We start from the raw sequence: 26,180 nt of genomic DNA on the forward strand, positions 1-26,180 counted from the left end.
ATGAGGTTGTATTTGGAAGGTTCCAGAATCACAGATATCCCATTCATCCCGAACACTAAGTATTAAGACCTGATTATCTGTTCATTCTCTTTTCAACTGGCATCATCTTATTAAAAACCTTCCTCTCCTACACAGTCTTAAAAACCAAGGAATTGATGTCAGGGTAAATGAAGTTGTTTTTTGTTTAAGTTATTATGAACTAAATAACACACCTAATAGATAAATTATTCAAAGCACAAATGAGAAGGCATTGAAAAACAAAAAGGGAATATGTGTTATGTAGTTTTTAAAAGTAGGAAGGAATTCAGGACTCCCACAGATGCTGTAAAGAAAGAATAGCAGAGAGAGCCCTGACTCCACCTCGGCCACCCATGGCTTCCAGCTGCACTGCGCTTTGCTTGCTTTGTATTTTGCTTTTTTGGCTTATTTTTCTGAGACAAGAGCTCATTGTGTAGACCAGGCTGGCCCTAAATTTGTAATCTTCTCACCTTCGCCTCCCATGTACTGAAATTATAGGCATGTATGCCTCAGGGTTTGTTTTCCTAACATACTTGCTGTTGTATGTATAATCATAAATGAAATTTTAAATGAAATACCTTCATGTTATTACAAACCGTTTATAGACACAATGTTAATGGCTGTGTAGGTTTCCATAACATGAGTGATCCATAATTACTTAGCTGATTTCCTGTGGTTATATGTTTCCATCTCTTCTATTTATGTAAAGCACATAGTTCATTTTGTCCTCTCCCCACATTCGGAATTAGTTCTTTGAGTATAGTCTTAGAATTTTCATGAATTAAAATGGGATTCTATTTCTAAGAAACTTTACATATATTATAAACTCAATATCTAAAGGTGTTTTAAACTGCCATAGTTTTGTACCACAAGCCCGAATGCCATAATATGTTAACCCTTTCAAAGCCAAATGTGATATTCTGGTCTGATTTGAATGTATACTGTTACTAATGTTGAACATTTTCCTAGTTGTTCATGAGGAAAGAAACACTGGTTTATGTCCTTCATCTGTTTATTTATACAGGGGCTAAATGTTTTCCTAAAATCTGTACGGCCACTTTGTCACTACTATCTAATCTTTGGCCCATTTGTAGACTTTTTCCAAAACATCCCTTATGTTTTCGCTTCATCTTATTTATCTGTAAGAGTTTTACTACTTTTAATATACCAAATAATCACTGTTAAGCTTAGGAAATTCTCCCACTTATTTATTTATGGTGTGGTGTGGTGTGTGTGTGTGTGTGTGTGTGTGTGTGTGTGTGTGTCCTATCTCACCACAGGACTTCTGGGATTACAGATGTTATTGTGTGGTGTGGTGTGGTGTGTGTGTGTGTGTGTGTGTGTGTGTGTGTGTGTCCTATCTTACCACAGGACTTCTGGGATTACAGATGTTATTGTGTGGTGTGTGTGTGTGTGTGTATGTGGTGTGTGTGTGTGTGTGTGTGTGTCCTATCTCACCACAGAACTTCTGGGATTACAGATGTTATTGTGTGTGGGGTGTGTGTGTGTGTGTGTGTGTGTCCTATCTCACCACAGGACTTCTGGGATTACAGATGTTCGCCGCCATGCTTAGCTTTTTACATGGGTCACGTGGATCTGACTCAAGCCATCGGGTTTACACCACTAGTGCTTTGGCCCACGGTGCCATCTCTCCTGCTTGGAAAATCTCTTCTTTAAGGAGTGCATATTATCAGCCAGATAGTTTGGTACATATTTGGTACATCCCAGCACTTGGGAGGCAGAAGCAGGCAGATCTCTGTGAGTTCAAGACTAGCCTGGTCTACAGAGTGAGTTCCAGAATAGCCAGGGCTATATGTTCAAAAAAACAACAAAATAATAATAGTAGTAACAGAATAAAGAGTTCATATCATTTACTTATGCTTGTCAAGTTCGGTGACTATTTCTGTTTTTAACATATATCTATTGGGAATTTGGCTTTTGCATATGATCTAAGTTACTCCTTCCCTCACTAGTCAAGCAGTTATCCCCAAACAATTTGTTTTGTCCTTGTTGGATCATGATATTTCCTTAATTATATATTAATTATCATATCTTACAGATTTTATTTTGTAATTCTCTATGCTGTCCTATTCATCTGTGCATCATTTTATGGCAATGCTGAAATATTTGAAGTATTATACCTTGATAGTATGCCTTACTACAGTCTGACCATTCCATCTTTATTCTCTTTCAATGTTTTTTTTTTTTCAGGAGTTAGCTTATGTAAGAACATAGGTCTTGGGGATGGGGCTATAGCCCAGTGGCTAGCACTTATCTAGCATGCCTGCTATGAGTTCTGAGTTCTGTCCCAACACACACACACACAGATGCTCACCACATGTCCTAAGGGCTCTAAGCTACCTGAGCTAATATGTTGTCTTGTTCACTGACTGTCTATGGGATCTTGGGGACCTTACATGGTTTATATTTGCCTCATAGGTTTAGTAAGAGACTCATAGAAAGTGATATGTATATAAGTTACTAAAGGTAGTGTTTGACATCCAGTAAGTAGTGATGAATGCAAGCTTTCCTAACTCAAAGTGATAATCATGCTGTCTCCTTTCCTACGTCAATACCTCACCCCCATGGCATGTCTTATGCACTGTCCAGAACTTCTAAAACAACTTTAAAATAATAGTAGTGCTTGGCTCCAGACAGAATGAACAAAGCAGCTGTTGAAGACTAAAAGCCCTCTGAGATGGAACATCAGAATCCAAATGTGTCATCAAAATGGCAGTGAGCTTATTTAGTTTGTGAGCTCCAGCATCTCTTCACCTGAGCTCAACATAGCTTGGAATTGGGAAGTGGGCGTTAGTGCACGAAGGCCACTGATACCAGAATTCCCCTATTCCTGGCCAAACAACAAGAAAAGAGCTGGGTCTGTGTTTTATTTTATTTTATCTTAAATCTTATTGTATATCTCAGGCTGGCCCCAAGTTCACAGTATTCCTTCGCATTATTTTTTTTAAAGATTTCCAAGTGTTGAAATCACAGGCCTGTCCCACCATATCCAAACTGAAATGAGTTTCTTTTTTTTTTAACTTGGAAAAAATTTCCATATATTTGACACAGAAATCATCAAATAGAAGTATACAATGTTGACAGGAGAAAGTATATTTATAATTTATAACCCCAAATGTATTTATAAATTATAAATGGAAGATCTCAAATGAAGTTATGAAGGTTCACCAAAGTCATTTAATCTGTCAATTTCTTATTCATTTTTGTCTTAATAATATTCCATTGTATGAATATGCCACATTTTATTTCTCTCCAGTATTTGATGAATATTTGAGTTGTTTTAACTTTTTGACTATTAGCAATACACTGCTGTAAACCTTCATGGACACGTTTTGTAGGTGCACATTTTCAGTACTTTGAGGATGTATGCCTAAGGGTAGAATTGTTGAGTAACAGAGTAACAGTGCTTTATGTTTTGACCAACCACCAAACTGTTTTGCCTAGGTGGCACACCATTTTACAATCCCACCACATCCTTCTGCTTTCAGGGCTCTGGTTGTTGTACAAAAGCGTTCAATCATCTGTCAGACCAAACCGGGAAATGTAAGCTGCAGTGCAGAGCTGTTCTGTTCCGTTTACGCTGGTGTTTGTAACTCTCGGCCCTTGTGTTCTTGTGCATTCTCCATCTTCTGTCAGTTTTCACTTCTTCCACCACATTCAAACATGCTAGAATCTCGCTGCAGCCATGCTTTGGAGCCCTTCCCTAGTGAACAAGCTCAACTCATCCCTTAGCCCCTCCATGTCACCAGAGACAAAACGATCGTTTATGATGCACCACCATGTGATGAGGTAAGCATCGTGGCTCTTCTGAAATGAGTTTCTTAAAGCTCAAAGGAAGCATTCTCTTTCCCTTTCTATTTCTCTGTATTTTTTTATTCAAACCCCCAAATAGTCTCATAGTGGCACTAATAGCAGTGGGGACAACGGGAGTCCAAACCTGAAGACAGAATTCTTCTCCCTGGGGAAAAGAAACTTGCTTATAGGACACTGGCAGAAGTACCTGTCTGTCTGTCAGTTTCCCTCACTCTGTCTGTCTATCTTCCCGCCACTTATCCCTGAACATGATCATCTCAGGAAGTAGCTGTAGCAACAAAATCCTGGACTTCTTGGGAAGCCTCAAGGAACTAAAAATTACCATGTCCCAGAAATGGTGTAGAGAAAGGAACTTAGAAAAATAACCACTCAGTTCACGAACTCCTGGGATCATTCCCTAGCATATATACAGAGTATATATATATATGAGCTTATATAACATGCATTGGCCATAAAGAATTGAACCATATTAAAGACAACCACAACAGGGCCATGGAAGACATTAGACGGTATATGAAATACAGATTGACCTAGACCTGTAAAGTCTCAGACAATTCAATTTGCAGTGGACTAACAACCCAAAGGCTTGTTGGGGTGGGCGGCTTGTAATCAATCAGGTCTTCGCCTGGCAAACAACAAAGACCAGTTTCAAAAGGACCAAGTTCTCATAACAACATTCAAAACATCTGAATCCAATACAAAATTCCTTGGTACATAAAGAACTAAGAAAATCTTCACTCATCAGGGAAAAGACAATCAACGAACAATAACACTGTGCTGACAGTTTGGAAGAATTTAAGTTTATTATACAAATATTCCACATAAGTCCAAGTTTTTGAAACAAATGGGAATGTAAGAGGAAAATCTCCAAACATGAATGTAAAATGTTTATAAAATCAAAGAAAAAGACTTGAGAGAAATTTTAAATACTTTGAACTGAAAAAAGCTTTTTTAAAACCCTCAAATTTCTGATATTTTGCTTAAAGGAATGCTGAAATGGAAATTCTTGGCATGATATGCTTATGTCCAAAAAGAAAAAATGTATCAAGTTAATAATCTAATCTTCTTCTTCAAGAAACTGCAAAGCAAACTGGAGAGATGGCTTAATAGTTAAGAGCACTTGCTGAGCAATCTTAGGTCTGGAGTTTGGGTCCCAGTACTCACATAAGAAGCCGATTGTCTTGTGAATATATATAACCTCAGCTAGGAGGCACATGTACATAGAAGGATGGCGGGGGCGGGGGGGGGCGCCTGGTGACTTCTAGCTTATCTGAGAGAACATAGGCCCCAGGTTCAGGGAGAGAGCTTGCCTCAAAGGAATAAGTTCACCCTCCTTTGACTTCAGCACATATGTGCAGGCACACCTACCCATACATACAAACACACGAATGCATACAAAAAAAAAAAAATTCCCTTGCCTCTGTCTCCCAAAGTGTGGGATTACAGCTGCATACCACTTTGCTTGGCTTGACAACCAACCTTTCACAGGCAAATATTTAACCACTGACTGAAAGTTCCAGAAGACAAAGTATAGTTTACCTTTGATGAGCAAGATGTGGGATAATGCTAATTTGTCCATGGATGATATCGGAGACAGATCTGACATGGCTTTCCATTGGCAGCTGCGTCTGTCACTGGTTCCACCAACCCTGTCTGCTCCTTGGCCCGAAGCTAGTCTGATCCTTTGATCATCCAAGTGCAGTGAAACTTTTTGGCTGCCAGCTTTTAGAACCCCCAGGAAGAAGGCTTGATACTGTCTAGAGGAATAAGCATATGTGTCCTGCAGAACAAGACTACAAAGTGACCGTGCTATAAAAGACAGGTAGGCTATTTGGAAAAGTGGTAGGTCTCATGCAATTATTCCTTGATGGATCACTAAGATGTGAAGCAATTGCTTAATAATTTGGGATCTTTTTCCAAATGTGAGATGATTATGTTATTAATAAATTATGCTTTGGGACTATGTGGTTTTCCTTTTATAGACTGTGAGTATTGTAGAATAATCTGACTTTCAAACACTGAGCAATCCTGGAATTTCCAGGATAAAAATAATATATAGTAAACATAATAAATACCTGAACAAATCCAGGGGAAACAAAGGCTTTTGTGTGTGCTCATTCTTTACTATTCATGCTGTTCAGTCAGTGCCCCTAAGCACCCAGGTATACAGTCCCTCACCAGAGGACAGAAATCACAGATATTAAAGAATACTGTGGGATCTGGAGAGCTGGCTTAGAGGATCAGAGCACTGTCTGCTCTACCAGAGGACACTGTAGTCTTAGCACCTACATAGTGGCTCACAATCATCTGTACTTCAGGTTCCAGATGACCTGAGGCTGTCTTTGACCTGCACAGCTACCAGATACATATGTGATACACAGACATACTTGCAGACAAAATGCATAATACACATAAAATAAATAAATAAATAACATTTTAAAAGAAATACATGAAATAAAAAATAAATATTTATTAAAAAAGGTAGTTCAATGAAAGAAATAATATCTTCCATAAACACAGACATTAGAATTATCAATAAAATAATAGCAAATGTAACACAGTGATATATTTTAAGAGACAAATGCCTTACAACATAGTGGTTTTTATTCTGAGAATTCCAGAATTGATCAGTGTTTGAAAGTCAGATTACTCTACAATATTGACAGTCTATAAAAGGAAAACCGCATAGTCCCAAAGCATAATACAGAGAAGGTTTTGGCAAAATTCAGTCCATTCCTCACTGTTTGGGAATAGAAGGAGACCTTCTCAGACCAATAGACAGCATTTCCAAGCATCCTTCAACTAACTGCTTGACAGTGAATGACTGGAAGCCTTCCCCTGAGATCAGGAGCAAGGCAGTGCTGTCCACTCCCATCAGCTGCATTCTAGATAATACTGAGAGTCCTGGGTGGAACAAGGCTAGGGAGATGGCTCAGTGGGCCGCTTGCCACACAAATCTGATGACTTGAGTTCTATCCCCAGAAACACACATAAAATACCAGATGCTGTGGTGCTGATCTTTAATTCCAGCACTTCTGTGATGACATGGGAAACTGTGACAGGAGAATGATCGGAAGCTCGTAGGTCAGCTGACCTGGAACATGTACCTGCATAGAAACAAGAGAAACCCTCAGAAGCTAGTCGACAGAACTGACACCTGCAAGTCATCCACTGACCTCCACACATGGCCAAGGCATGCATGTGACCTCAGACACAGACACAGACACACACACAGACACACACACACACACACACACACACACACACACACGGACATGGACACAGACACAGACACACACAAATACATTATAAAAAAAACATAAAAATAAAATGTCCCAAAGAATCTACACAACCACCCTAGAACTAAGCAAGATTACAGAAGACAAAGCTACAAAGCTAGGACTCAGAAGCCATGGCTACAGGGCTAGAGTGATAGCTCAGTGGTTAAGGGCTGCTCTTTAAAGGACCTGGGATCAATTTCCAGGACCTACATAGTGGCTTACAACAATCTATAAAGCCAGTCCCAGGGGATCCAATGTCCTCTTCTGGCCTCCTTGGGCATCAGACACGCACATGGTCCACAAACATATGTGTGTGTGTGTGTGTGTGTGTGTGTGTGTGTGTGTGTGTGTGTGTCTGGCACCAAGTAGTAGTAAATAGATATTTTAAATACCATTTTCAATAGTTCCAAAAAGATGAAATTCTTAGCTCCAAGGAATCAGGGATATAAACTTTCTCTTCTCCCTCAATTTTTTCTTTTTAACCCATTTGCTCTGGAAAGATTCATTTTCACTTTCTTTCTACTCTATATATCTAAAGTTAATATCTTATTGAAATACTTACGATTTTAAATTTTTACTTAAATCCTATGCCCAAAGGATGAATATCCCCTCAAAGAAACCAATCCATTCTTTTCCAAGAAATGTTTCCAAGAATATGCTTGTTTTCCAAGAAATCAGAATGATCCCTAGAGCATAAATGCTGGTCCTGGCCATGAGTGCTGAGCCACCCTGAGTCAAAGACCTCCCACCCAACAAGTCCCCTAGCTAGGAACATCCTCATGTGCCTCACAGCAGCCTTGTCAACAAAGTCTTCTATCCAGAGTCAAGACAGAAAGTCATCTCCTTTCTTTAAAGACAGAAGTTGACCCCCATCCCTATCCCTTTATCCTCCAAAACCTCCTATCTATACACAGGCAACCTCATGCAACACAGTGGGAATTCTAGAGTTTGAATGGGATGTGCCTTTCCACAGAAATTCTCTGTGTGTCTTTCTGGTGACTAACTCCTTGCCAGGCATCATCACCAGTTGGATAAAGTGTGTTGATTTCTTCTCAACCCTCAGATGACTGAAGTCAGGCAGGGTCAGCTAATGACTCCTAAGTGTTTTTCTGAATTCTGAGCCAGGCTCTGGTGGAACAGCTGTGAGCTTCTGCCCTTCAGCCACTGTTCTGTAGCTAACATTATCTGGGGCTGCTCAAACGTGATGTCAAAAAGAGCAGGGTGATAATTGTATCCAGTCTCTGCCTTTGATCACTTGGAAGGAGTCAGATCAACATAAATGCATCTTACAAGCTTGCAGAACTATTACATGTGTTTATAAGATACACTTATGATTGGCTTAAACTTGGAATTGAGTAACCTGTAGAAACTGTGTTAACAGGGCCAGTGAGATGACTCAGCAGGTAAAGATGTTTGCCTCCAAGACTGACAACATGAGTTTGATCCCTGGTACCCAATGAAGAAGAGCACCAACTCCCACAAATTGTCCTCTGACCTCTACATGCACATTGCACTCCCTTCCCCTGACCAACAAAGAAATAATTTAAACTGCAAAAAAAATCATGCTAATATAAGTAATAATCAGATGTATAAGCTGTCATCTGAGGTGTGATTAAGTCACAGAATAACTGACCCATAGGACCTCAGCATCACACGTAACCTCATTCACTAATGAATTATAGCTTCATATGCGAAATAGTAGGCACACATCTATTCAGCCAGGCAGCTAGAGAGGGGACCCTTCAGCATCTCAGTGATTTATCCAGTGGGCAGACTTCACATTTTGTTCATATACAGATATTAGTATAGCAGAACTGATTGAAAAACCTCTTTCAAGGTTCCCAATACCCACATAGGGTGGCTCAGAACTTCCTGTAGCTCCAACTCCAGGGGATTCAACATCTTCTTTTGGCATCTGTGGGTACCTACATCCATGTGGCATATACATATAGATACAAAAATAAAAAATAAATAAAATGAAATAAAAGGTAAAGAGAAACAGGTAATGCTAATTTCAATAATATATTTATTTGACCCAGTTGCTCTGGGCTGAATGCCTTGATTTAAAATTTAATCACCAATATAAAGTTATTGGGATGTATGACCTTTGAAGGATGATTAGGTTATGGGAATGCCTTCATGGATGGGATTTGTGCCCTTATACAAGAGATCCCAGAGATCTGCCTTGTCACCTCTGCTATGTAAGGATCCAACAAAAGGAGAGCGTCAATAAATCAGGAAGCAAGCTATCACTGAACACCAGATCTCCCTGTTTCCTGATGTTGGACTCTAGTCTTTCAAGTACAGGGAATCAGTTGTTTATAGGTCACATGATCCCAAACAAACCAGACACTACTATATAAAAACATTAGTTCAGCCCACATATAATTAATATAAAGAGTGTTAATGAGACAGTCTCTGCTCCTTTCCTCCTGCTAAATCTTCAAAATCACTTTTAAAAATTACTTTATATTTACATTGCCATTTAATCTGAACATTACATTTTCAGCAAAGAGGGGTTGGAAAGATGGCTCAGCAGTTGAGAACTTCCTGCTCTTATAAAGGACCTGGGTTCAGTTCCCAACACCTACATTGCAGCTCACAACCGTCTGTAACTCTAGTTCCAGACCATCCAACACCTACTTCTGTCTTCTCTAGTCTCCTGCATACACGTGGCATGTGTAAACTCATACAGGCATTTACACATACACATAAATAATAAATAAAAGGGGGCTAGAGAGATGACTCAATGGTTAAAAGGACTGGGTGCTCTTCCAGAAATCTCAGGTTCAATTCCCAGCACCCACATGGTGACTCACAACAGTCTGTAACTGCAGTCCCAAGGGATGCAATCCCCCTTATGGCCTCTGTGGGCACCAGGCATAAACCTTGTACACAGATATACATGCAGGCAAAACACCCATACACATAAAGTTAAAATGTCTTAAATCTTTTTTAAAAGTTTTTAAAGATTTTTTTAAAAAGAAAACTTTGTTTTAAAGTTTTAAGCAATGATACCAAATATATGTTTAGAGGTCATAAAATTCACAATTGAAAAAGTAAATTCACATTCTCAAGCTGTTCTGAACATACCAAAGGTTATTAAAAAGGAAAAATCCTCACAGCAATTACATTTAGTAGAGTTTATTTGAGCAAAGAAAAACTAAAAGCAAAAAAAACAAAAACCACAGCTTAAAAACTGGGCAGTTCCCCAAACCAAAACAAGCTCTGAGAAATGCAACCAATGCTCAGACCAGACAACATCAATAGGAAAATGGGGAAACAGTTTGAAAAACCACTCGACTCCAGTCTGGTCAACCCATGTCAGCTAAACAAGTCTTAAGAAGTGAGTTGACTATAGCTTCGTTAGTTCATTGGCTATGCAGTCTGTAACAGCCCATGAAAGTGCCCTGTCAGTAGTGAAACTCTTCATTACTTCAAACTGTTGGGTCCAGAGCTGGGTGGCCAGTCCAAACCTCTTGCCTCATACAAAGCTTTATTTAACAGTTTTACCTTAGCGAGTTAATGATACATGGAATTTTAAGCTAAGTTTATAAATTGGGAGACTTTTCATGAGAAGAGCTATTACGAATCAGTTACCTATGGCTGTTTAGGGGGGACTAGATGACTCGGAGTTCTTAAGGTGGTATTGAGTGGAGAAACAGAGCAGAAACAGAGGTCACACAGGACAGCCATACAAGGAATGAAATGAACAAAGGCAATGGATGCTGTTCTCATACAGACAGCAGGGCAGAAAGGGACAGTCAACCTTAAACACTTGAGAATCTGACAAGAAGCCAGCTTGGCATGCCAGGGTATCACTTGAACAAGAATTATTACTGAGGACTATCACCATCGTCCTTTGGATTTTATACCAGCTACTTTTAAAAAGTCTGAGTGCTGTTCTTGATACTAAAAAGCCATAATATATATCAGGAAAAGGAAAGGAATTTGTTAGCAGTGCCAAAGACCCAAATTGCAGTGATCCGTAACAGGGGGAAACATTAATCCTCATCGTTCTGAAACAGTTTTCTTACACCATTAAAAAGTAGGTCAGATAGAACCACTCGCAATGAGCAGTACCCTGGTTATCTCTGGTAGACACTGGGAAGGAGAACTCCCCGGCTGAAGGAAGTTTAAAGTAGAGGAAATTGGAGGGGAGAGCAGTAACAGCATGGAAATCATGCTCACATAGGCAGCCCAGCCTCTCCGGATGCAGCTGCCAGCAGCTGTGGATCTGCCGGCTTTCTAACCCATGTCCGTTTCTCCCAGACTTGTGCCTCCCCATTTGGAGACTCGGCTATCTTCTGTTTCTGCTAACCCTGCAGCTGTAGCATAGTCATCAACTAGCCTTCCCAAAGTGCCCCAGTTTAGTGTCACTAAGAACCAGGCTTTGGCTGGTTCAGCCATGGCTTCTGACAAGGACACCCTTGTTGACATGCCTGCCCTCTACCTATGCTGGCAACAAATCTTGCAGGCTGAAGCTGACTCCGGACAAAATGTCTCTGTCCGGGACAACATGATCTTGTGTTGCCTAACATCTAATTTAGAGAATTACTAGACTCTTTAGAGGGGAGTCCTGGGAAGGGCAGGCCAAGTACCAGGCAAGTGATTCTCAGTCAACTTAAGGTTGACATGGCATTATGAAAACTAAACACATGTTCATTAGCTGTGAAATTGGACTTAAAATCTATATAATCTAGATATTAGTGTGAGAATAAAAAGAGCCCAGCAGTAAAGAAGAGAAGTAGAATTAAATTTGTTTTTAAAGAATTTTTGCGCCGGGCGGTGGTGGCGCACGTCTTTAATCCCAGCACTCGGGAGGCAGAGGCAGGCGGATCTCTGTGAGTTCAAGGCCATCCTGGTCTACAGAGTGAGTTCCAGGAAAGGTGCAAAGCTACACAGAGAAACCCTGTCTTCAAAAACAAAAACAAAAACAAAAAAAAGAATTTTTGCTTATATTCATCCACTTCAATTTTGAAGTGTTTTTTTTTCAACGTTAGGAGCTCAGTTTTCAAAGCTTTATCCTCATTTTGCCAATCATCTAAGACAACTTAGTAATTCAGAAGACTTCAATGGATTAATATTAGGAAAACCGATCAAGAAAATATTTACATACATGTTTTTTTTTAAAGCAAAAGATACTAAGGAAAAATTAATACAGGTGAGTCCCACCCAGGGTCAAAAGGATGTGCATTTTGTTTTAGTTTTAAAATCTCCTATTGCTTGTATTCATTTTGTGTATGCACATGCATATATGTAAAGGCATGTAAATATCACAACAAGCTTGTGGAAGTCGGGCAGGGGACAGCTTTGTAGAAGTCAGTTTTCTCCTTCTACCACATGGGTCCTGGGGACCTAACTCAGGTCATTAGGTTTGGCAGCAAGCACCTCTGCTTACCGAGCCGTCTTGCCAGGCGAGGGTGTGAATTTTAGTATGTTTACAAACCACACAGCTACTCTGTCTCCATGCTTCCACCGTTGGCCGGGAAGAGAACAGATACAATAGTTACGAACGGAACGTGTGAGTGTAAATTCCCACAGAGGAAGCAATGCAATTGTGACTTTTTATAGTAAGAAACGAAGAGATGCTGATGAGGGACCACCTGCTTAGAGCAGGATGTGTAACCAGTGTCCTTGGTGAACAGATAGGAAGGACATAGTGTATTTTAAAAACAATGCCTTTTTACAGACGCCAGTTGATATGGCAGGATTTGGAACACAATAGCAACTCCAGGATCTTCAGGGCAGTTTCCTACGAAGCTTCTATTTTTAGGTGCTTTCCGCTTACTTCTTCCTTAGGTTCTCCTAGTCCCCTTTTGGGGTACCAGGTCCTCAGTGAATCTGCTGTTTCTAGCAGCTCCACTGCTCTCTTTCCTTGCTCAGATTCTTTGTAATTTCTATATCCTGCTTCTCTTCCCAGCTTTCCAAGCCTAGACAGAGTCACTTCCAGCAGACCCAGTGGGTTTGGAAACAGGGAACTTATGTGAGTCAGTGACTGCCATCTTCTTTGAGTTTTCACTAGAGAGCAAAGGATACTTTGGAATTGGATGTAGTGAGTCAGAGATGGAAATTTTAGATTGCTCCACATGAAACTGCACAGAGAAAGAAGGCGAACATGGCTCCACACATGCTAAATCTGATAATCTGATTCCAAGAGCATATGCTTCCTGTTTCTTTTCTTTTCTTTCTTTTTTAGAGCCGGGTGGAGACAGGGTTTTTCTGTGTAGCCCTTGCTGTCCTGGAACTTGCTCTGTAGACCAGGCTGGCCTCCAATTCACAGAAATCAGCCTGCCTCTGCCTCCCAAGTGCTGGCATTAATGGCATGGCGTGTGCCACCACCGCCCAGCTGAACCTCCAACCCATCTATAGCAGTTTACACCAATAGGTCCGGATTGCTCAGAAATCAGAATTGCAAGTGTAAGCAGCTTGGTCAAGCATAATGTAGTGTGTTCTTCCGAGTCCTATTCATTGTGATTTACCCTGTTGGTAGACACATTCAGACACTGAATGTGTAACTGTAGTCAGATGCTTACATTATAAAATGAAGCGAGTACACATACCTCTTTTATAAGAGTTAGTCTGGCAATCAGTCTTTATAAAAGAAACATTCGTTTTCTATAAAGCTGGTGTGTGTTTTATTATTTATTACAATACTAGTGGTTTAACATATTTATCACCAGATAAAATTAGCTTTGCTAGAAAAATGCCTGTGGTTTCTTGTTATCTTCACATAAGACATTAAAGTCAACACTTTGGAATGTAGCTGACCTCAGGTCAAATACTGACCCAGTCATTTAAGAGCGCCCCCTGTAGGCAATCACAGTTACTTTGTCTCTACAGTCTAACTGCCAAATGAAGCTAATAATGGGGCATTTGCCTGGATAAATTCTGTTACTGGACTTGGTAACAAGTGTTACCAGAGTATTAACACATCTCTCTCCTGCTGATACATGGAGGCAGGAGGTTCATAGGTTCAAGGTCATCTCATGCTAATAGCAAGCTGGAGGTCAGCCTATCTCAAAAGCAACAGCAATAAGAAAGTCCTTATCAATAAAAAGATAGTGATTTAAAAAATAAAAGTAGACAATGCCCCATGATTTATGCATGATCAATTAGTTGCATTCTGAGACCATTGCCAACACTGTGTATATATTTATGTACAAAGCTTGGGGAAAACAGACAAAAGAGTGCTATTGATACAAAAGTTAAAAGTTGAAATAAAAATGTAATCACAAAACAAGTTGAGAAAGGCAAAGCCTAAATAAAAATTAGCTATTAACTGAGGAATCAGCGTTTGGCTTTGCTTCCTTCCTAAAACACTGAGCATTTCACTGGCAAAGGAGAATCTGCTCATAGTGAGGGTTGGTTACTACTGTGCTTGGTTACTTTAAGTTGATTGCTTACAAGTGCTCAATTAGGAAAAATGTGCTGTCCAGGGGTAACTGAGACTCTGGGAGTCTAGCCCCTCAATAGTCCCCTCCTGTGGTCCAGAAAAAGAATCTACAACCAGCTGATAATTCATCTTTGATGATAGGAAATGACTCTATGTACATGAAACTCCTTAGTCCATACATTTTATTCTTCTGAGTCCGTTCTCTCTCTACACAGCTCCTATTCTGCTCTCATGCCTAGCTCCATTCTTACCTGATTTCTCTCTACATTTTTCTGCTGTTTCCTCTAAGTTCTATCTTAATTCTCTCATCTTATTTCTGCCCCATCTAGTTTTCATCCATTTTGTTCTTTCCCATCTTAGCTCCTCTCTCATCTCCTTCTTCCTCATCTTGCTCTTCCCCATCTGGCTCTTCCTCGTCTTCCATCTCGTTCCTCTAGTACTCTCTTCTAGCCCTTCAATCTAGTTCTTGCCCATCTCAGCTCATTCCTCTCCAGTTCTTACCCATCTAGTTCTTCCATTCTCTTTTCTCTTCTCTGTCTCCTTATTCTCTCTAAGTCTCTCAGGAATCCAGTTATAAACCCAAGCAATAGTAATCCTCTCACAGAACAAGGTCATCAGACTTGAATTCTTATGGAATTTTCCTCAGGCAGTGACCACCAGGCTTTCTTTTACAACCCAAAAGGGGAATGGTAAAGGAGGAGGTCAATGATCGGTTAGTATATCAAGAAGGGAATTTATCTGCTCAATCTACATTCCTAGTAGTGATTAGGTAAGACATTAGGAGTCTATTAGTAAGGCTGTAAGGAAGGAGGGTCTCACCCTAAATTGCACAAGAAATAAAGCTATCCTTCTGACCTAGGAAACAGGTGTTGTTTCATTTGGCCTTGGATACTTAAGTCTGTCCTTAGAGAATACAGAGGTATCTCTGAAAAGGTACTTTCATCCCTCCGGGGATGGTCCTGGCCTAATGCTGCCAATGACGATAATTACAGGGAGGCTTGAACTGGGTTTCTGGCTGTGCATAGCTGTCAGTGCAGAAGTTTAACTGAATATTCCTTTAGTAGAGGGGAAATGGTGCCCAATAAATGATGGAAAAGCTACAGTAACACACAAGAAACTCATAAGAAACAGCTGATAATCAAAAGCCAAATATCACCAAGGCTCCTTGAGCCTCAGCTTGACCTCTGGAAGGCCCTTGGCTTCTTCCAGGTATTAGCTTTGTCATAATCAGCTGAAATCCTACTTTATATATTTTTGCAGCTTGTAGTACAGGGGGCCAAGTAGATAATCCCTGTAATAGTTCTTTTTATTTATTTGTATTTATCTTTGTAGCTTATAAGCAATAGAAATTTATTTCTCTTGTTTTAGAATTCTGGTGGCTGTGAAGTCCAAAGTTGAGGTGCCAGCATGGTGGGGTTCTACTTCTTTCAAGTTACAGATGGTCCACAGTTTGTCCCATGGTCATATAGCAGGAAGAAACAAGAATCTGGGTCCTCTGTTAGAAAGACTGTATTTTTTTTTTTAGTACCTCACCAAGTATTTGGTAGTTAGAAGAAAATCCAGAAGTTGCCCATATTCACTTATGAACCAATTATAAAATCTGTAAAGAAAATCGGGCTTTATAAAAGTCTCCATTTTTAAAACTGAGCCAGGTGTGGTGACTCACACCTTTAATCTCAGCACTTGGGAGGCAGAGACAGGCAGATCTCTGAGTTCAAGGTCTACAGATGGAATTCCAGGATAGTCAGGGCTACACAGAGAAACCATGTCTTGAAAAACAAACAAAACGTTAACTTGACTTCATTTCCCACCACAGAAACCATCAGTCCTAAGAGAACTGAGTCCTTAACTGGATACAATCTGATTAAACCCCTGATTAACATGTCCAGCAAGGAAAATTCAACAGATTCAACCTTAGCCAGCTGAACACTGCTGTGAGGGGATAGTCCAGAATCACCCACTTCCTACCTCCCAAATGGCCCCCAATCCCAGGTCCCAAAAATGGAAGGAAAAAAGTCCCAAAACAAATATGTAGCTGGGCTCTCCAGAGGCAGAGACCGGAGGATCTCAGTGAGTTCTAAGCCAACCATGACTACATAGTGAGGTTCTGTTTCAAAAACATATGTATCAAAGAAAAAGGTGCTTGGGAATCACGTAGTATATCTCACACTCTAGATGTGGGTAGATCTCCTCAAGATTGCATGCTATTGCTTGGAAATTTCTGTGTATCTAGCAACCAGGTAGGGCTCTAATTATTTATTGTTGTTGTTGTTGTTGCATAATACTGGGAGCCCAGGTGCAACAGTGCACACTTGGAAGTCAGAGGACAACTCGGCCGAGTCAGTTCCACCTGTACACGGGTCCCCGGAGTTCCACCTGTACACGGGTCCCAGGAGTTCCACCTGTACACGGGTCCCAGGAGTCCCACCTGTACACGGGTCCCAGGAGTCCCACCTGTACACGGGTCCCAGGAGTTCCACCTGTACACGGGTCCCAGGAGTTCCACCTGTATGTACACGGGTCCCCGGAGTTCCACCTGTACACGGGTCCCAGGAGTTCCACCTGTACACGGGTCCCAGGAGTCCCACCTGTACACGGGTCCCAGGAGTCCCACCTGTACACGGGTCCCAGGAGTTCCACCTGTACACGGGTCCCAGGAGTTCCACCTGTATGTACACGGGTCCCCGGAGTTCCACCTGTACACGGGTCCCAGGAGTCCCACCTGTACACGGGTCCCAGGAGTCCCACCTGTACACGGGTCCCAGGAGTTCCACCTGTACACGGGTCCCAGGAGTTCCACCTGTACACGGGTCCCAGGAGTTCCACCTGTACACGGGTCCCAGGAGTCCCACCTGTACACGGGTCCCAGGAGTTCCACCTGTACACGGGTCCCAGGAGTTCCACCTGTACACGCGTCCCAGGAGTTCCACCTGTACACGCGTCCCAGGCTTGTGTGGCACGAGCCTCTAATTGCTGGACTTTCTCACTCACCTGCAACCAAAGGGAGCTAATTTTAGAAAAGAAAAGACAAATGTATATACATCCTCAGAGATCCTGGTTCCAAATCAAAATTCAAGTAACTTGGTCTGGGTGAGGCCCCAGGATTTTCAGTGTCCATTACTCTCCTAGTAGTTCTGGGATGCAGACGTAACAGCTTCTCCAGCTGAGGACTGTGAAGCACGCTGCTCCTTTATCCTAGAGATGAGAGAAGCGCACCCGCTTTCTTTGGATAGTTTGAAATTTTCATATTTTTTTGCAGTGTGGTGATATTGTGTTCCCCCAAAATATTGTGTGCCTTAATTAACTTATCTGGGGTCAGAGAACAGAACAGCCACTAGATATAGAGGCCAGAAAATGATGGCGCACACACCTTTAATCCTATCACTTGGGAGGCAGAGATCCGTCTGGATCTCTGTGAGTTCAAAGCCACACTGGAGTTCAAAGCCAGGCATGGTGACTCATGCCTGTAATCCCAGGAAGTGAGCCTTTAATCTCAGGAAGTGATGGCAGAAAGCAGAAAAGTATATAAGGCGTGAAGACCAGGAACTAGAGCTGGTTAAGCTTTTAGGCTTTTGAGCAGCAGTTCAGCTGAGATTCATTTGGAATGAGGACTGAGAGGCTTCCAGTTTGAAGAAACAGGATCAGCTGAGGAATTGGCGAGGTAAGAAAGCTGTGGCTTGTTCTGCTTCTCTGCTCTTTTAGCGTTCACCCCAATACCTGGCTCTGGATTTGTTTTTATTAATACGACCATTTAAGATTCCTGCTACACTGCAGCCTCATGGGGATGAGGAAGGGTGAAGAGCATATTGTCACAATTTCCCTAAATGTATTTTGTATTGTTGGGAAAGAAAATTTTCTAGTCTTTGTACTGGTGATGCATAGAGAACCTCTCCTAACTGTGAAATATCCACCCTGGGAATAATTTGAAGGGTGTAGTTAATATATTTGAGTTTTAGCGATGACATTATCCTACAGATGGGCTGTGTCTAAACAGCAGAAAAATGACTATCGATACGTCAGAGATCTGTGGTGAGCAAAACCATTTTCATTTGAAAAGGAACTTTCTGCCCTGTACTTCAGTTTTTATTTTGGATTGTGTATTTTCGAAAATGAAAAAAAAAAAAAAGCTATTAAACTTAATATGTGTATTGACAAATTCTGGTTTTAAAATACGTAGCATGGCAATGATGGAGTACTTGGAGAGTAGAAGGTTTAGTCCCTAATTCCATCCCCAGCCCTGAAAAAGGCTGTAGGAAAGGGCTATGTAAGCCAGGAGTGGTAGCGCATGCCTTTAACCCCAGCATTTGGGCAGCAGAAGCCTACAGATCTCAGTGAGTTCAAGGGCAGCCTGGGCTACACAGTAAGTTTCAGGACAGCCAGGCCTCCATAGTGAGACCCTCTCTCAAAAAGGGCAATGGGAGGGGAGGTTATTATATGTTGTTATATATCATATTTATATAAAATTTGGGCTACAAAGTGAAACTATCCAAAAAAGGATATTATTTTAAATATTAACAGTCACTTTTGAGTATATAAATCCTAAAGAGCTCCAGAATTTTTTCCCATATTTACTAAAAATAAGTTGCCTTTGCATAAAAACCATATATGGAATATTTATCCCTCAAGGAGATTTTTTTTTCTTTTGCCTCTTGGCTTTAAATTTCTGAAACTATTTTGCATTCTTAATGACAGCATTCATTCCTATGAATAGATTTCACATTTTTTTCTTGCACAAGTTTGAACTGGGATTTACAGAACACGTGTGCAGGACTGCAGAAATGCTGCCTCTGCTGCTGATCCCTCACATTTAAATAGAAAGGCTTGGGGTTTTGTTTTTTTAAGCTAAAAAAAAAAGTTAAAAGTATCTTCCCATTTGCTTATATTTAGTCACTCCGAGAAACACTATCAACTATTTTTTATCTGGGTATATGTCTTTATTTCCATAACATGATCATCTGGCCTTCAGACTTTACTTCATTCTGGGTATGTTAAAATAGGTTTAACTGTTTTAAAATAGTTTCACAGAAACTCCACCAAGGTTTCTGTTTTTATAGATGGATAACTTTGTCCTGTATTAAGTGAGAACCCCGGAGCTTTGCACAGACTCTTCTTAATGTCTCACTCCTTTTTCCCCTGGAATCACAGTTAAAGCTTCCTGGGTTTTACAGAAATATAGCTTGCATGATCTGATACCACCGGCAGCTTGTGAAGGGCATAGTTGCTCCTCAAAAGCAGTATTTTTTTTTAACTTCAAAAAATCGAAGCAGTTTGTTTAGAAAGCAGGTACTGAATTTTGTGTGTGTTCATTTGAAGCATCTGAAGATAAGAGAAAAATTATGGAAAATTTTTTTTATTTTTTAATGGATGTGAAAGAAACTGGATTTTTCTCAGCTATCTATAAGCATTTCGTAGACAGCAGTAAGGTTTTGTTATTCAGTGTGTTCCTATGTTGGAAAGTGCTAACACCAAGGATTGATTTAAGGGTGGTCAAGGCTTACTCTCATATCTCCAGGGATTGGTGATATTCTAGATATTCTGGAGAACATTGGCTACCCAAGGGAGTCAAGAGGGGAAAGGCTGTTTCAAAGCCATCTTTTAGTCCCAGTGCTTTTAGAAATTATTCCTCTCTTTCTGTTACTCCTTCAGTTTTAGCCTCTTGCTTTCTAGGGTTAGAAAAAAATTTTAATGGCTTAGAGGGAGAGGAGCTAAAGACAACCAATTGGTTAAGCAAGAAAATGGCCAAGTGTATGTCGGTATCAGGCATGGCTGAGGGGTCCCTACTCATGGGCTCTTACTTTCATCTCTGGCTCCAGGTATCTTTCTGGTTGTATAGCTTTATTCTCAGCAGCCGAATGATGGGACAGAGCTGAAGCAGGCAGTCCTGGCAAATCCCAGTTCAGACCTGAATGGAAAAGCTATGTTCTCCAAAGCAACCAGGAATAAAATCAGCCTGAGGGTGAGATTTAGAAGGTAGGAGAAGAGGGGTTCAGCCTGGGCTGCAAGAAGAGAAAGCTGGGGGGGGGCAGGCACATGTGTCAGGAGCTGAGTACAGAAGGGTAACCATGACCAAAGCAGCAAGATGCATCTGAGTCACTGGCTGGAACTAAATGCAGGATGTCACACTTCCTCATTGCATTCTTCGTTTACTTTTTGATGGCAGAAGTTGTTTAGGAGGAGCTTACCAAACCGACTACAATAATGTCACAGCAGTCCAGGCTACTCTGACTGAGTTTTACCTATTTTGTCTCACCGACTGTCTATGAAACCTTAGCATTAGAAGCTACCACATCTGTATCAAGGATAATAAGACTGGGGGCTTGAAAATAAGAAGAGCTGGTGTGCTGGCAGCCACTTACAGTCCCAGCACCTGAGAGGGGAAGACAGGAAGATAGTAAGTTCCAGGCCAACCTGGGCTAAAAAAAAAAAAAAAGAGAGAGAGAGACCCCAGGTTAAAGAAAGGGGAGGGGAGGGGAAGGAAGGGGAGGAAGGAAAAAGAGTCTAAATTCAAACTTGGAGAAGGGATTTTCGTGGGGTTCCTTCATCGGGTCCACTGGGTCACTAATATGTACCAAGCATACGTCTTCAGTCAGGTAACTTGACTGATGCGGCAGCGTGTCCCAAGGACCCTGAAAGGACATACACACAGAGTACCACAGAATCAAGGGGTGTGTGTGTGTGTGTGTGTGAATTGATGCATAAGAATTTAGGGAGGTTTAGAAGAAGCTGGCTGTCTTTATCTGATGACCAAACATGTCTGCCTTTCTCCCTCTTAAATTCCTCCATCAGTTGTACTGAGTGTAACTCTGAGGGTCTCTTGCTATGTATTCCTGGCTCTGTGCATTAATCTAGAAATGAACAAACAAACAAAAATCCCATATCCCTTTAAAACAGACCCAGGAGAAGAATTTAACCCATTCCTTTAATTTCATAGGTTAGGGAACTCCAGACCAGAAGAGATGTGTGTGAACTCAGTTATACAACTAGCAGTGACAATGTTGAGACTTGAATTTGACCTAATTCCAAATCCCATATTAATGCCATACTAACCCCAGCTGTTAAGTTTCATGGTCAAATGTCTAAATAGACATCTTTACTATTACCAAAACAACTGAGGCTCATGGCCACAGACCTAACAGTTTACTTAGAAATTTTTTCTTCCTTTTCCCCTTTCCTCTTTCTTTTTGTTTCCTACCATCTCAGAATCGTTTGGTTCTTAATGTGAGCAATAATATCTATCTGTCTGTCTGTCTATCTACTTGTCTTTCTGTCTACCTGTGAACCTTTAGTGTATGGTTTTATCCTGATGGTGTCTATTAAAAGCCAGCTCTAATTGGTACATGTTTTCTATGAATGCTTCAGTTGAAAATGGTAGTGGGTGCAATCCATATTGTGAATATCCAGATAGGGAATGGGTGCCCATCCCGTCCTGTTTCCTTCCCTCTTCATTTACTGCCTAAGAACCCAGCCTCGTAAAAACATGTCCCTGTGAATCAGTACATAAAATATTTGCCATATGTCCAAATTGAGTTAATGAATTACTAAACACTGTCTTTTGTGAAATAACATTTTCTATCCCTCCAGCATGAAGCACACAGAGGCAAAGATAGCTTCAGGAGTGAAGATTGTCAGTGCCATGAGATGTCTAATCCCTTTACGTCCTGCAGAGAATTCTCTCTAAGGCCAAACATATTACACTTTTCATCTATTGTCCAACACCTAAACAAACTTTACTGTCTGTCCTTTCTGGTCCCTAAGAAAAATCCAAAGTTCTCTCTGTAAAGAAAGATGGTATTGATTTATTTTCAAACCAGCACTAAATCTTTTAACAAGGGAAGGAGACTTGGAGGTCTTAGATTTTAGTTCTCATTAAAAGCAAACTGTTCCTAGAAATTGTGGAATGCTAGCAAAATTCTTTAATAATGTATAAATAAATCTCAAGTGACTAATGGAGAAAGGGAACAAAATTCACCCACTCTGGAGTTAAGAATAAATCTAAAGACAATTATGACAAAAAAAAAAAACCCTTTTGCATGTCCACAAGGCAGGCTTATTCTGAAGAGTCTGCTAGGCATAAATCCATGGTTCCTGAGCTTCAAGGCCTACTGTTGATTCCTGAACTGTTGGCCATAAGTCAGTCTGCCCCTCCAGGGTCGTTTATTCTTTCTTCCATGAAGTCTGGCTGTGGGGCTGTCTGGTTCACTCGAGTAGATTGGCTACAGCTGTCTTGGAAGCCAACTTCCTTTCATACAACATTGAGAGCTGCAAATTCCTACCCCCTAGGATCCACCAACAGCTGAAAGAGCAGTCAGGAAGGGAGTCATTTATGCTTTTGGAGGTAAGAATGCCACTTACAGTCTTGTGTATCTGGAATCTTACTCCTCATTTTTCTAGAAACACATAGCCCTAAACACTGGAAGTAATGAAAACACATTCTATGTTTCCATGCTTCTCCATTCCATACTTAGAGCTTTATTCACTATATCTAACTCGATCTTATTTCAGTTTGGTTTTAGGACTAAAGTCATAAAAACAAACACACACGTGTGCACACATACAGAATTTCTAGACAATGCAGAGATTCGGGTTCAAGGGACTCCTTATAATCTAATCAAGACTGCTAAGAGTTGAATGGGCTACGCCGGCCTGTGTGTGACTCCAACTTCTCCTGACTTATTTAAGTTTTCAGTGCTAGGGATCAAGCCAGGGCTAGGTAGCTAAGCTGCATGGTAGGTAAGCCCTCTACCTCTACCTCAGCCATATCTCATTAAATGTATTTTTATCTGACCACAGGAACAGAAGGACCCGGGCTATGGAAGCAGCTGACCTATGTGTCAGTGGTAGGCTAGTGACTTCCATAGTGGTGTGACACAAAACTTCCTGCTTGGGCTTAGTTTTTCGGCTTTGTCCTGAAGATATTCCCTACTTCCTGGCTTACTGGCAGGATTAAAGGAAATACTATTAAATTGCTTAGTATGTTGGTTGATGATGGAATTTATATGAAATACCTAAAGTTGTAGATGAATTTCTAAACAGTCTTAGTAACACAGAGCCAAATACAGAGGTGATAGCCAAAGAGATCAGAGAGCCATGGCTACCTTATCTTACCATCTCACCGCCATCGCTTCCCCAGAGAGAGCTTCTTCATGTGTGACTTGTGTTTTTATTGCTTTCCTGTTCTGCCTTCTCATTGGCTGTAAGCCCAGCCACATGACTTCCTCATCGCTGCCTGTCTATACAGACCTCCAGGTCTCTATGGTTGGTACTGGGATTAAAGGCTCATGTGCTTGGCTGTGTCCTTGACCACACAGAGACTCTGCCTGCCATGTGTTCGGATTAAGGGCATGGGCTACAACTACCTGACTTCTGTTCCTGGCTCACTATGACCTCTGATCTCCAGGCAAACTTTATTTATTAATATACAAATAAAATCACATTTCAGCACAATTAAAATATCACCACATAAAGTACTCAAATTCCTAGAGGAAAAGTAGAAGGGTGGTGACCATCGGCTGGGGAGGAGGGAGTGGCAAGTTCATGTTTAACATATCTAGAGTTTCAGTTTCTGAAGGTGTGGAAAGATTCTGCAGCTGGAGGACAAAGATAGATGCACAAGAATCTGAACGCATTCAGTGCTGCTGAACCATGTGCTTGAGAGTAGATGACCAACACAACAAACCCCAGGGTGTCTTTGGAGGTTCTTTGTCTCATAATGTTGAGTCAGGGCATTCTCTTTGTAACCTTACAGGCCCTTTGTGTATACAGTATGGCTTCTGGTTTTGTGTTTCTATGGAATTCCTGTGTGTGCAAACACGTGTGTCTCTACATCTATGTGTATTTCTTGCACTTTGTCTTTGCCTCCTTTTTCTTCAGTTTGTTTGGTCCTCTTCAAAGTTGTTTGTTTTTGTTTTCTCTTATTATATTTATTTTCTTATTATTCCTTAGATGCCTATTTGTTTTTTTAAGGAGAGACACATAGATTGTGGATCTGGATGGGAAGAGAGATGGAAGAAATAGGGGGAGGGGAAATGTAATCAGAATATATTATATGAAAAAACTATTTTCAATAAACAAATAATTGTTACAACGGTAAATTTTATGTTGTATGTATTTTATTGTAATAATGATGAAAATGCAACATTCAGTGCTCTACCAACCACTGGGCCTCTGTTCCTCATCTCCTTTCTTGCCCTGGACAGTCATTAGAGACCTGATCAGAGTTCATCCAACTCTCAAGGATGTGGGCTGCTCATACAGACCCACACAACCCTAGGCCGTGGGACCGGACTCACTACTCAGAGTCATATGACCAGTTCATCAGAAGTAGCAAAGACTCAGAGAACTTAATCCTGTCATATGGCACATAAGAAAACAGGTGTGGGGACTCAGTGGTCTGACTGATGTGACACAGCAAATCTGTACCTGAGCTGGAACCAAACCCCACAAGTACTATCTCCTGGTACAGTTTGCTTTCCCAGAAATCTTGGATATGTGCTATCTTTGGTGATTACCAAAATGGTGCTCTATGGCCTCACACTGGGCCAGGGACTGCTATACCCTGATGAAGTAACTTTAGGGTCTGGCTATAAAACATCCTCTGGAACTGTAAGCCAAAACAAGACTTCTCTACTTTAAACTACTTCTCAGGTGTTTGTCACAGCAACCAAAGGTCTGACCAATACACTATGCCATTGTACATAAGGGACATAAGCATCTGAGAATCTGGGTGTCAGTTGATATCTGAGAACCAATATCCCACAGATAAGGGAGAGTTGTACCACATTCTGTGTCGTCTGATTTATATTTGGGTTGTTTTCCACAGTCTATTACAAATAAAATCTATATGGATATTCATGCAAAGTTTTTGTATGGACATAGGATTTCCATACTAACCATATGGGGTTGATACTTTGACATTGAGGTTTTATCATTCTTGAAGAGACTGATTCTCTCAAAGTTAGCCAATACCGAGATATCAAGACTCTTCTGGAAGCAGAGTTTTCATATGGGATGCTAATCAGTCCCAAGCCCATCCCTCCTAATGCTTCTTTTTATCTGGTTCTTATGCTTCTGCATTTATCCACATACTTGAATCAGGTCAGATCCAGATACCAGGCATCCAAGGGCAAGTTCCCACTTCAGAGAACTAACCACTTGACCACATTGTCCTCTCCAGCTCTTTGTCACCTGATGGTCCCTGATGCTTCTTCATGTGACCCTTGTATATGGCATACCATGCCTCTTGTTGCTAGGAAACCATGAATAAAACTTCTTCTGTGGCAGTCATTCTGAATCTACATGCCTTTCATTCCAGGTTAAAACAAATCCCAAGAACATTCTAAAATGCTTCTTCTTTATAAGCAAATCCTAGCCTTGCAATTCTGATGAGGGGGAGTATGTTTAAGTTTTTAAGAAACTGCTAAACTGTCGTCCAAGGCACTTATAGAATTTTCAGTCTCAGTAAAAACAAATGAGAACCCAGTGCACTCTGCCTACTTGCTGTCCCTTTAAATTCAGCTCTTCCAGGTTATGGTCACATTGCAATGCTCTCTGCATTCACCTAATGAACAATTGTGTTCGAGTCTTTGTGTTTCAATTTCCCATGCTTGTTTCTTCTTTATGTCTGTACAAAAAGTTTGCATATTTTCTAAAAG

The 26,180-nt window shown here is 40.9% G+C and overlaps 1 long non-coding RNA gene across 1 annotated transcript; it reads right to left on the reverse strand.

Annotated features, from left to right (window-relative positions):
* Positions 1-6,438: 6,438 nt before the first annotated feature.
* LOC131911529 (uncharacterized) lies at positions 6,439-25,765 on the reverse strand. Its single transcript, XR_009379387.1, has 4 exons — positions 25,615-25,765; positions 17,460-17,520; positions 16,906-16,931; positions 6,439-6,959 (listed from the first exon to the last, which is right to left on the reverse strand). It is a non-coding gene; the product is annotated as an uncharacterized LOC131911529 (long non-coding RNA).
* Between the last annotated feature and the right edge of the window lie 415 nt (positions 25,766-26,180).

This window comes from Peromyscus eremicus, chromosome 5 (genome assembly GCF_949786415.1).
Source record: "Peromyscus eremicus chromosome 5, PerEre_H2_v1, whole genome shotgun sequence".
Taxonomy (NCBI): domain Eukaryota; kingdom Metazoa; phylum Chordata; class Mammalia; order Rodentia; family Cricetidae; genus Peromyscus; species Peromyscus eremicus.